Here is a 13,999-nt window from a genome sequence, read left to right as displayed (position 1 = left end):
TGCTGGGAAGTGGCGGTGCGGTCCCCTACGGCACTGTGTAGGATCCTACGGTCTTGGCGTGCATCCGTGCGTCGCTGCGGTCCGGTCCCTGGTCGACGGGCACGTGCACCTTCCGCCGACCACTGGCGACAACATCGATGTACTGTGGAGACCTCACGCCCCACGTGTTGAGCAATTCGGCGGTACGTCCACCCGGCCTCCCGCATGCCCACTATACGCCCTTGCTCAAAGTCCGTCAACTGCACATACGGTTCACGTCCACGCTGTCGCGGCATGCTACCAGTGTTACAGACTGCGATGGAGCTCCGTATGCCACGGCAAACTGGCTAACACTGACGGCGGCGGTGCACAAATGCTGCGCAGCTAGCGCCATTTGACGGCCAACACCGCGGTTCCTGGTGTGTCCGCTGTGCCGTGCGTGTGATCATTGCTTGTACAGCCCTCTCGCAGTGTCCGGAGCAAGTATGGTGGGTCTGACACACCGGTGTCATTGCGTTCTTTTTTCCATTTCCAGGAGTGTATATATATATATATATATATATATATATATATATATATATATATATATATATATATATATATAGGGTGTTATAAAAAGGTACGGCCAAACTTTCAGGAAACATTCCTCACACACAAATAAAGAAAAGATGTTATGTGGACATGTGTCCGGAAACGCTTAATTTGCATGTTAGAGCTCATTTTAGTTTCGTCAGTATGTACTGTACTTCTTCGATTCACCGCCAGTTGGCCCAATTGAAGGAAGGTAATGTTGGCTTCGGTGCTTGTGTTGACATGCGACTCATTGCTCTACAGTACTAGCATCAAACACATCATTGCGTAGCATCAACAGGTTAGTGTTCATCACGAACGTGGTTTTGCAGTCAGTGCAATGTTTACAAATGCGGAGTTGGCAGATGCCCATTTGATGTATGGATTAGTACGTGGCAATAGCTGTGGCGCGGTACGTTTGTATCGAGACAGATTTCCAGAACGAAGGTGTCCCGACAGGAAGACGTTCGACGCAATTGATCGGCGTCTTAGGGAGCACAGAACATTCCAGCCAATGACTCGCGACTGGGGAAGACCTAGAACGAAGAGGACACCTGCAATGGACGACGCAATTCCTCGTGCAGTTGACGATAACCGTAATGTCAGCTTCAGAAAAGTTGCTGCTGTACAAGGCAACGTAGACCACGTCACTGTATGGAGAGTGCTACGGGAGAATCAGTTGTTTCCGTACCATGTACAGCGTGTGCAGGCACTATCAGCAGCTAATTGGCCTCCACGGGTACACTTCTGCGAATGGTTCATCCAACAATGTGTCAATCCTCATTTCAGTGCAAATGTTCTCTTTACGGATGAGGCTTCATTCCAACGTGAACAAATTGTAAATTTACACAATCAACATGTGTGGGCTGACGAGAATCCACACGCAATTGTGCAATCACGTCATCAACACAGATTTTCTGTGAACGTTTGGGCAGATATTGTTGGTGATGTCTTGATTGGGCCCCATGTTCTTCCACCTACGCTCAATGGAGCACGTTATCATAATTTCATACGGGATACTCTACCTGTGCTGCTAGAACATGTACCTTTACAAGTACGACACAACATGTGGTTCTTGCACGATGGAGCGCCTGCAGATTTCAGTCGAAGTGTTCGTACGCTTCTCAACAACAGATTCGGTGACCGATGGATTGGTAGAGACGGACCAATTCCATGGCCTCCACGCTCTCCTGACCTCAACCCTCTTGACTTTCATTTATGGGGGCATTTGAAAGCTCTTGTCTACGCAACCCCGGTACCAAATGTAGAGACTCTTCGTGCTCGTATTGTGGACGGCTGTGATACAATACGGCATTCTCCAGGGCTGCATCAGCGCATCAGGGATTCCATGCGACGGAGGGTGGATGCATGTATCCTCGCTAACGGAGGACATTTTCAACATTTCCTGTAACAAAGTGTTCGAAGTCACGCTGGTACGTTCAGTTGCTGTGTTTTTCCATTCCATGATTAATGTGATTTTAAGAGAAGTAATAAAATGGTCTCTAACATGGAGAGTAAGCGTTTCCGGACACATGTCCACATAACATATTTTCTTTCTTTGTGTGTGAGGAATGTTTCCTGAAAGTTTGGCCGTACCTTTTTGTAACACCCTGTATATATATATATATATATATATATATATATATATATATATATATATGTGTGTGTGTGTGTGTCGATGTATAATTGGTTTGTTTTGTAAATTCTATTTGTAATTTTACGCTGGGTCTGGCCTAGGGAAAACTATACTATCCAACGATTACATCGATAGGTCGTGTGGAGAACCTATGTGTTTAGGATCTTTGATAGTGTTAACTCTGCCGCGTGGAGCGCGTGCACAGCGCAGTCTGGCTGGAGTAGGGCGGTGTACCAGATGTGTTGTGTGACGCTCCCGCGAGTTGCCGCGGTTTCGGGGTTTGGCAGCACGTAATTGCGCTCGACTTGCTATGATAGTTTCTGACACGGTGTCGCAGACGGGAAGCATTAGCTGCCGCACATCAAGAGCCCGTTTGGCCTGGTGACCGTGTCGAGAAGAAGCTTCTGCAACAGCGACGGCCGACAATGTGTGACTTTCGCCACCTCCTCGATCGACGACTGCAAACCTTCAATCAACCAACAAGGAAGACTAAAAGCACGTAAAGTTTTAGAACTGTATGGTAGACCTCAGCTTTTCAAACTATTCCATCAGCAAATTACAGCAACTTAGCATGAACCTTTGTTGCTCATTGTCCCAACTGCATTACCAAGCAGGGTCCCTTCCTTTTCTGGAATGAGCTCGAGTGTCGTTGAAATTCATACGCCAGCATTAAAGTAATATCATTCCATTTCACTGCTTTAATTTCAAAGTTTAGTTAAAGTATTCATAGCTGGCTACAATATTTAGATTACACAAGCACAAATTAAGAGAGCGAGTTTTGTTACCATATTTTAGCTTACCTGTGACTGCAGCTCAGCTAGGTACATACTAAATTTTAGTATTGTTAATTGTTCAGAATCATTTAATTCAAGTTCAAAGTTAAATCTCTTATTTCTAAATTGCGTAGATTCAAGTAGCATTTGACATGATTGTTGAGGTAGCCCAAGACTAACCTTATTTTACTGAATTTCGTAGTGCTTCAGAAACAAAGTTCACTGTTAATTTCAGTCACTAAATTAACTTTCAATTTTCCAGTTTTATTAATTCTTTTGCTAAATTAAGTCAGAGTGTAGCGAAATATATTACTTCTGAGAAACATTCAGTTTTCACACAATACATATCAACGTTCAGTTGCCACGCTTTTAGTGCTAATTATATGTGCATTAATCATTCATTTTCAGTTATTATAGTAGTTGTCCATAGGACTGGCGACCGTAATTTTCCCCAAATCTCAAATATCTAATTAACGCCAATTAATTGTTAACGTAACGACCGCACATTTACTTTCTTTATTAATATTACCCTTTTCTCAAAATTAATTTCCACCAATTTCATTTGAATTTTTCCTTTCATTTAGATGTAACCCTTTCCTCCCTCTTTACCGACAAATTAACTTCAGTGACGATTGTTTTTCCCAAATTTCGATTAGGTGCACGTGGTTTAATTTTTCACTGTCATTAAGGTCGATAAGTCAGGGGGAGGTTACAAGCGGAATGGGTGGGTCCTGCTTCATCGGTAGGATGAGAGGGGTTGTCGTGAAGACACGCTCTAACGGTTACTGAAGCCTCGCTGTCCTCGGGATCTGTGCATCTGGGGGAAGAGACACAAAAGGATAACTACGCACGTGACAACGGCGAAGTTCATTGTGATGTCGGCGGCGCTGCAATCCGTCGGGACCCGAAATGAGATACATTCAAGCTCTAAGTCGACGAACGATCTCGCCTCGCACCCACCTTTCTGCTGCCGCTAATAATCCTGTAAAACATAATATGACGCGGCGCGACGTAATACTTGTGGCCTACCTTCGGCGCCGGATGCTGAGGAGGGTGGATCAGATGGAGCAGTGTCGGATGGCAGCGGCAGTATGGCAGTTCCTATGGCGAAGGTCTATCTTGTGGATGCGAACGACTGAGGGCGAGAAACAGTTGCAATGCGTCATCAATGGTGTTTACAGAACGAAGGTTGGCCATCTGCTGCTTGAAGGTTCTGACAAAACGTTCCACTACGCCGTTTGACTGTGGTTGGAACGGTGGACTAGTTAGATTATGCTATAGCATTCACAGAATAATTCACATTCATTTGACGTAACGGAGGTCCGTTGTTTGACAATATGACTTCAAGTAAACCTTCGTGGCAAAAAATAGAGCACAACACTTGAACTGTGCTACGTGACGTTGTCAAGTTCATCGCACAGCAGCAGGAAACTTGCTATACGAGTCCTCCACAATCTGCCAACAAGTGTTCCAAATGGTCCCGCAAACATTGAGATGGTGATTGAGACTTAGGCCAAGCAGAGAAGTTTTGTAGCGGAGCGGACTGATTTTTCCGTACATGCTTGACACTGTGACGTCATCTGTTCTATTTCGGTGTTCATACCCTGCCAAGTAAAGTGTCGACGCGCTAACTGTTTCGTGACCTTGGTGAAGTAACTGCAACACTTCTTTTTGCAAAGATTTAGGGATCAACACATGTGTCAACCCACCGTCTTTTTGAACAACAATCACACTTCTTCGTATAGTGAGGCTCTGCCGCCCTGCAAAGTATCGGCGCACTACAGAGTTCTTTCTGCTATGCAAGGAACGAGGCCAAAATGTGCGAATGTATTTCAAGAAAATGTTCAAATCTGAATCATTTTCCGTGGCCTGTGCAATTTTCCTATAGTTCAACGGAAAAGATAGAAGCAATTCAGAACATTGAGCAACGATGTGACAACAAGATGCAGCAGAAGAGTCAAAGTCTGTGTCGGCGCCAATTACAAGACGTGGAAGTGCGTCCGCATGACCATGTTTAGACATTGGATGATATAAATCTCGTACTGGTTTTGAGATACCAAATCTGTGCGAAAGCAAGGCATCGATTCCGTAAGAAGAAGCGTCAACTTAAAACACTACCGGTTTGTCAGGATCAAAGTGAACCGAGCATCGATCACTGCGCAATGCCTGCTTAAGTTTCTGACAAGCTTCTTGGCATTCATCTGCCCAAAAAAGGTAACGTCCTTACGACGCAAGCGATGGAGCTTCGATTTGTGGAGCACTCGGTATGAACCGAGTTTATTTTCCCTACGACCGACTGAAATTCTGTGACATTGCGACGGACTAGCAGGTCTTGTATAGCTAACAAATGTGACTGAAGAAGATGTACACCTTGACTGTTTATGACATGACCAAGTTACTGCAACTCCGGTTTAAAAAAGAACTCGCACTTGTCCAGTTTTCACTTTAGTCCTGCATCAAATAACACACGAAACCAAGCACGCAAATTTGTAATGTGTTCTTCAGATGTACGACCTGCTACGACAATATAGTCCAAACAGTTTCCACAGTTAGGCACATGAGCGGTCTCCTGTTACAAATATCGTTAGAAAATGGCGGGTGCTGAAGCATTGCCAAATGGCAAATGCCAATATTTAAACAATCCCAAATGACTGTTTACAACACACGCACAGTTTTAGATTCTTCATCTAGTGGTATTTGAAGATATGCGTCGCTGAAATCAATTTTTGAAAAGTAGCGACCGGCACCTAATCCGTCCATGAGATCTTCAATCTGTCATGAGATCTTCAGTCACAGTTTGTGGGTTGACCGTACTTAAAATTAACGCAGAGGCGAAAGCGACCTGAAGGATTGGGGAGCAAAACCATTGGATATGCCCATCGTCTAGCTTTTATGGCCGAAATAGCTCCGCTATCTTGCAGTTCTTTAAGTTCAGCAGCCACATTGTCCCGTAATTTAATGGGGACAGTTCTGACCCGGTAAAATTTCTGCTGCGCATTGTCTTTCGTTGTAATATGTTCAACAAAATTGTTAGCCCTGCCTAAACCTTCAGAAATGAGTACAGGGAATTCTTTCAGGAAGCTTGTTACATTGTCTGTGGCATCGAATGTAGTCACTGATAACATATTGTCCTGAATTTGAAAGCCAAACAATTCAAACGAATTACGGCCAAATATGTTCTCCCAATGACGTGATTGTAGCACAGTGAAAATCACAGTTCGCGTAAGCGAGCGGTACATGGCAGACACATTTCCTTAGAACGGAAATGTCTTTCCATTATAAGTCTTCAAGTGCGTGCTAGTTTAGACAGGCGTGGGGAGCCTAACAGTTCATATGTCTTACGGTTCAGCAATGTAACTGAGGCACCCATGTCCAACTGAAATTTCACACGTTTTTCACTAAGATGTGAATGAACAAAAAATTTGTCTGACTGGCGTAGCAGTGAAGAATCTGTTTGCTTGCTAGTTTTGCTAATGTCTGCAGCAGGCTTTGAATACACTGCACTGATTACATTGGCCATATAACTAGATTTTTGTTCTTACGTTTGTTCTGTTGCTTACATACAGATTGTATGTGACCTTTCTTGCCACAACACTGTGCTTGTTTGGACAGGCAGTTTTGCTGTTTGTGCCGTGAATACAACCGATGGCATGAATTAATTCTGTTCACTGATGTAGGCGCCTGTTTTGTTGTTTATGTGGTTAGGCACGTGTGTTCTGTCGCTGCCTACAGGGCCGGTCGTGAGCAAGGCACAACTCAGCCCGACAAATTAAAGGCTGCTTAAATTCATCGGCCTCTAAGGCACCGGAATCGTACTGATCTAGGATTTTCACTACATGATGAAACGATGGATCTGACTGTTTCCAAATTTGCTCTCTAATGTTTACATCAGTTACATTGCATCACACAACATAACATCTGAATATGATGAACCATAAGCACATTTGAATTTGCATTTCCTCGTCATACCCTGGAAATCTGTTACCCACTCGCGTTAAGTTTGTGATTACTTCTTTTTGCAAAGAAAGAATTGATACCTAGCTGCCACCAAATTCTCTTATTGGCCATAATAGAGAATCTACAAAATGATCTTAAGGAACTTCACCCGGAGTGGCATTAGAGAACAATTTCTGAATCAAGCGAAAGACTGCAGTTCCTACCATTGCCAAAAAGTAATGTAGTTTCACAGTACCTGACACTTAGTTAGCAGCGATGTTGGCTTCATACTGTTGCAACCACTCGATCAATTCCTCTTCTTTCTCGTTAAACTGACGAACAGGTGGTATGGCACTCGGAGGTACAGATGTGGTCGGTTGGGCCCACGATGTTGGTCGCTTGGTTGACCAGTAGCTGCTGTACCGTGTTAAGAAGGGTTGGAATCTGCTGCGTCTGAAACTGCAACATTTGTGTTAGCTGTGTTACATCTATTGCTGGCAGCTGAGGCACATCAGCAGGCGGCGGGAGGGTTGGGTTGCACATTTCGGAATAGGCAAATGCAATAAATAGGCAATGCAAGCAATGGAAATAAGCACACAATCAAGGGAAATTTCTGCAACGCCCACTCGGAAACACTGAATAGAAAAGACACTGTAAGAGACATTTTAAAAACATATAAACTCACACCTGCAAAGAAATGACAAGGTAGAATTAAGGTGCTTGCAAAACACATAAGCTGACGACAAAACAAAATTGAGGCACTCGGTGGCAGCCACTGGCTCTGGTAACAGGTTGTCGCTATGGTATTCGATCACCTCGTCGCCAATGTTCCTGTGCCTAGGAATCCTGCATACTCGGTTCGCTAGACAAACAATCAAACAACTGTTATTAATGAGTTTTATTACAAAAGACCATTTCATTTACTTAACTTTGATATGTGTGGCAAGCAAAGGGCGAGCAATTAAACAGAGAACCGACTCGTGGAGATAACATCATGGACCTACTGACAACAAACAGACCCGAACTTTTTGACTCTGTAAGCACAGAACAGGGATTCAGTGATCACAGGGCCGTTGCAGCATCCACGAACATGGAAGTAAATAGGAATATAAAAAAGGAAGGAAGGTTTATCTGTTTAGCAAGAGTAATAGAAAGCCGAATTCAGACTACCTAACAGATCAAAACGAAAATTTCTGTTCCGACACTGACAATGTTGAGTGTTTGTAGAAAAAGTTCAAGGCAATCGTAAAAAGCGTTTTAGCCAGGTACGTGCCGAGTAAAACTGTGAGAGACGGGAAAAACCCACCGTGGTTCAACAACAAAGTTAGGAAATTACTGCCAAAGCAAAGAGAGCTTCACTGCAAGTTTAAACGCAGCCAAACCCTCTCAGACAAACAGAAGCTAAACGATGTCAAAGTTAGCGTAAGGAGGGCTATGCGTGAAGCGTTCAGTGAATTCGAAAGTAAAATTCTATGTACCGACTTGACAGAAAATCCTAGGAAGTTCTGGTCTTACGTTAAATCAGTAAGTGGCTCGAAACAGCATATCCAGACACTCCGGGATGATGATGGCATTGAAACAGAGGATGACACGCGTAAAGCTGAAATACTAAACACTTTTTTCCAAAGCTGTTTCACAGAGGAAAACCGCACTGCAGTTCCTTCTCTAAATCCTCGCACAAACGAAAAAATGGCTGACGTCGAAATAAGTCTCCAAGGAATAGCAAAGCAACTGGAATCACTCAACAGCGGAAAGTCCACTGGGCCTGACGGGATACCAATTCGATTCTACACAGAGTACACGAAAGAACTTGCCCCCCTTCTAACAGACGTGTAGCGCAAGTCTCTAGAGGAACGGAGGGTTCCAAATGATTGGAAAAGAGCACAGGTAGTCCCAGTCTCCAAGAAGGGTCGTCGAGCAGACGCGCAAGACTATAGACCTTTACCTCTGACGTCGATCTCTTGTAGAATTATAGAACATGTTTTTTGCTCGCGTATCATGTCGTTTCTGGAAACCCAGAATCTGCTCTGTAGGAATCAACATTGATTCCGGAAACAGCGATCGTGTGAGACCCAATTCGCTTTATTTGTTCATGAGACCCAGAAAATATTAGATACAGGCTCCCAGGTAGATGCTATTTTCCTTGACTTCCGGAGAGCTTTCGATACAGTTCCGCACTATCGCCTGATAAACAAAGTAAGAGCCTACGGAATATCAGAACAGCTGTGTGGCTGGATTGAAGAGTTTTTAGCAAACAGAACACAGCATGTTGTTCTCAATGGAGAGACGTCTACAGGCGTCAAAGTAACCTCTGGCGTGCCACAGGGGAGTGTTATGGGACCATTGCTTTTCACAATATATATAAATGACCTAGTAGGTAGTGTCGGAAATTCCATGCGGCTTTCGCGGATGATGCTGTAGTATACAGAGAATTTGCAGCATTAGAAAATTGTAGCGAAATGCAGGAAGATCTGCAGCGTATAGGCACTTGGTGCAGGGAGTGGCAACTGTCCCTTAACATAGAGAAATGTAATGTATTGTGAATACATAGACAGGAGGATCCTTTATTGTATGATTATATGATAGCGGAACAAACACTGTTGGCAGTTACTTCTGTAAAATATCTGGGAGTATGCGTGAGGAACGATTTGAAGTGGAATGATCATATAAAATTAATTGTTGGTAAGGCGGGTACCAGGTTGAGATTCATTGGGAGAGCCCTTAGGAAATGTAGTCCATCAACAAATGAGGTGGCTTACAAAACACTCATTCGACCTATACTTGAGTATTGCTCATCAGTGTGGGATCCGTACCAGATCGGGTTGACGGAGGAGATAGAGAAGATCCAAAGAAGAGCGGCGCGTTTCGTCACAGAGTTATTTGGTAAGCGTGATAGCATTACGGAAATGTTTACCAAACTCAAGTGGCAGACTCTGCAAGAGAGGCGCTCTCCATCGCGGTGTAGCTTGCTGTTCAGGTTTCGAGAGGGTGCGTTTCTGGATGAGGTATCGAATATATTGCTTCCCCCTACTTATACCTCCCGAGGAGATCACGAATGTAAAATTAGAGAGATTAGAGCGCGCAAGGAGGCTTTCAGACAGTCGTTCTTCCCGCGAACCATACGCGACTGGAACAGAAAAGGGAGGTAATGACAGTGGCACGTAAAGCGCCCTCCGCCACACACCGTTGGGTGGCTTGCGGAGTGTAGCATAGATGTAGATGTAGATAATGTCTTGTTCAGAATAGACAAACACAAGTCGTTACTACACAGTACAAGCGAAGCGGCTAACATTGAAGCTGCTATCGAAGTGGGCTCCCACCAATCCGGCGCGGCGCTTATTTCCTCTTCATATAGGGGGCGATGCTGTCGTGTTGTCACCCTGGAGGGAGGTCGGTCAGCGTGCGATTAGCTGACCATTTCTCATAGCCTTCTCTTCTTTGTCGTTCCAGACTGGCATGCTGGCACTCACTTTACGCCGTAAGGCTCGTGCTTTAAGTTATTGTCTCCTGTGACTAGGCAGGTCACTAAGTTTTCCTTATGCAAAGTTGCCAGCTATTGCGATTCAGGGTAAATAATTCTGAATTATTATCAATAATTACAGCTTTACTAACGGCATGTCTAAAATTGATTTTTTTTTTGTTAATTTATAGATGCAAGCGAAGGCAGTTCTCAAAAGGATGAACAAGGGAAAATCATTATTTACAACATGAATCCTCAACATCACATCTTTTCACATTTTTCTTAAAAAGTTGTTTTACTTATTCTTTTCTAGCCCTCATAGAGTCGTGATTACACTAAACACCATTTATGGTATACCTTGTGCAGTTGTTCTTTTTGCTAGGTACATGCACGTGTCTTCATTTTGTTGTGATGAAGAAATGGAGTTAATAGATAGTTAGTGGATAATGTGTATGTGTGTCAAATATTAACAACAGTTTGTTGTACTCATCGTACACAAATTAAGGGGACATTGTACATGAAATTCGTTGACATTTGACATTTTCTGTTTTCTACTCCATAATGTACTTTGGACTTTTCTAAACATTTTGGTATATAATACATTAAAAGCAGACAATCGTGAGACCTTCAAATAATGTTTTGAATGTTGACATGTGACAAACTTCATGGCTACAGATATACTGCACAGTTGAGCAGTCATATGTTGGGAACTACACAGTCTAGAAGGCTGTGAATTGCTTTAGTTTGTGCCTACTGTTACGTCTCAGAAGTTGGCATCACGAATAAACAAATCAGTCCTTTGTTTCTCATACTAGTTTTCGTTGAAAGTAGTGTGAAAATTGGCTATTTTTGTAATAATCTAACTTCTTTTGCTTTTTATACATAAATAAAGAGACAACTGCGTCAATTTAGAGCAGATGAAAAAAGCTGTGTGGAGCACTTTCTTTCATCGAATATCAACTGATGAAAAGCCATGTCCTGCTTTATGACCACCTCCACCATACACTTGGTCTAAATACAGGCATGCTGAATTTTCTGGTACCCTGCATGAATTTACACATAAACATTCTCTTCCTTTGGCAGTTATGGAGGCAACCAAAACTATTTACAGAGATTTGGCAAATCCTGAGCTACTAAAGAAGTGTTTACATGGGAAGACCCAGAATGTGAATGAGTCCCTCAATAACGTAGTGTGGTGCCGTGTGCCTAAAAATGTATTTGTTGGCGTTATGACTCAAAACTTAGCAGTGTTAGATGCTGTAATAAATTTTAATGGTCGGAACTATGAAAGACTTAAGGTTCTGGAGAAGTTAGGGGTAAGATTTTGACAGAACAGAGCTAAAGGACTGCCGGAACTGGATGAGCTTTGTGAACATGAAGCAGAGTTAGCTGCCAGCAAATGACAAAATAGGCAAGAAAGAAAAGGAGGAGGCAAGCACTGAGCTCTTGTGACACTGAAGAAGACACAGACTACGGTCCAGGGAAATTCTAGTGCATAAAAGACGCAGAAATATAAGTCTGTACAAGAATTTGTAATAAATAAAGTTTTAAATCTCAATACATATGAACTAAATTTTTTGCAATAACTGACTCGGTTTCTAAAAAGTACTGATGGTAGAGACATGAAATTTTCACAGCATGCCAAGTGTCAGATTCAACACATATGAAAGTAGAATAATTAAATTGTCCTAAGTTGTTTCGTTTTTATGTTCATTTATTTACAAAATTCTATAAAAAATTGAGTGTTTGAAAAAAAAGATAACATTCCCCACAATACAATTTTAGTAATAATTCTAGTTCAGTTTATCTGGAAACGTGAATTCAATAATTACAGAAAATTGTAAGTTGGTGTCTTAAAAACTTTCCTAGATAATGGGTCACAAAAGTCGATAATTTAACATTGCCGGCATAGAACATACAATGTTCCCTTAACATAAGATGTTATTCTAGTGCATACGAAGCGTGTGTCGAGGAAATATGTTCGAAATATTATATAATAATGATTTCTGTTGCAGCAAAAACAGTATCGGCATTACTGACACTGTTAAGAAACCAGGAATTGTTCAAAAATTTAGGGAGGAATTTTCGAAAGTATGGTCCTGTTTACTGCGTTACTGCAGATCTGATTTCTCGCTTTTTTTGTAGAGTGTGTAGACGGGATTTTTCAGTTATGCATGGTGAAAGCGCCGATTGCTGCAAATGTGTGCGTAGCAAAGTTCATTCAGATGCAATACAGCTGAGTAACACAAATAAGTCCTTAACAATTTTTTGTAAATCCTCAGAATATGAAAGTTTGGTAAAAAACGCAGAGTTCGTATTTAAGACATTTCTTGTTGAGCACAATTTTCCTTCAACATGCAGCGATTGTGCATGTTGCACATTTCAGGAAATGTTTCCTGATTCGAAAATAGCTTCCCCACTACATTGGCACGCGACCAAAAACTATAGCAGGTAAAAAGAAATCATGCCCTGTATATGAGTCGTGAATATACTGCATGAATTTGAGTTTTGCGCTAGCTATTTAGTAATGCTTGTTTATTGATGCATCAAAATATCTTGCCCTACCCCCCCCCCCCACCCCACCCCGCCTTTTACCCTACGACCTGTACTATCCAGCACATTACTAATTGGCGATTAGACGTACTTAAACTTACAGATTTTAGTACTACCTACTTTTAATTTACATTTCCGGTTTTATTTGCTGACTATGTTTGTATTCAGAACATTTAGCATATACTACTGTCACTTTGCTCTTTCTCAGTAGACATTGTACATATCACATGATGTCGACTCTATACTGGGTGGACAGAAACTGTCCGAAAACTTCTAAGGATGTGGCAGAGGTTGCTGCACTGAGAAATAACTGTTAAGAAAAAATTTGTTTCGTTGCTCCGTTTCCGAACTATTTAGCACTGGAGTTAGTCAATAAGGTAGGCGGGCACTCGAATTCAAGCAGCCTGCCATCGACAGTGTTGCCAAACGTGTTCTCCGTTTGCTTTCCTCCAACCAAACAAGTCTAGCTTTTACTCACCTACCATAAATTTATCACTTCAGAAAAAGGCACATTTTAACGGGTAATGAGCATTGGAAGAAGTGGTACTTTATGGAGCCATAGATCTATGTTCACAATCGAATTTTAGCTCGTGCAAGTGGGTGAATTTGCTCACACAACGGCCTGATTTGCTAATTTAAATACTAAATATTTCTGAGATGGAGTAATGTATAAATTTTTTTTAACAATTATTTTTCAGCTCAACGCCCCCTGCAACACACAAGCTTTTCCAACTGTTTCTGACAACTCCATGTGCTAGCGTCTTTGCTCTCTCCGGCTAACGCTCTTTGTGTTTGCATCTGTGTTATTTTTCCGCCATTATTATCTATCCACCAGGTCTGCTGTACGAGTTTTTACTGCTGACAGCCGCAAAACGAGATGTAATTCTGTTGTACCTCGCTTTTCTCACAGTCCAGAAGAATGCATACACTCGTTCCAAAGGAAAGGCGGTTAAAAATAATAGTACATGTTTGGTAAAAATGGATTGTATTTAGTATTACATAGTGAGAAACAGTTACAGGTGCGTCAGACTGGCTGGGCAGTCACGATCCGTTTCCACACTTACGGCCTGGCCAGACAGAATCCGGCCTGCC

This window comes from Schistocerca piceifrons, chromosome 8, assembly GCF_021461385.2.
Source record: "Schistocerca piceifrons isolate TAMUIC-IGC-003096 chromosome 8, iqSchPice1.1, whole genome shotgun sequence".
In the NCBI taxonomy this organism is placed as follows: domain Eukaryota; kingdom Metazoa; phylum Arthropoda; class Insecta; order Orthoptera; family Acrididae; genus Schistocerca; species Schistocerca piceifrons.
This window is presented reverse-complemented; position numbering follows the sequence as displayed.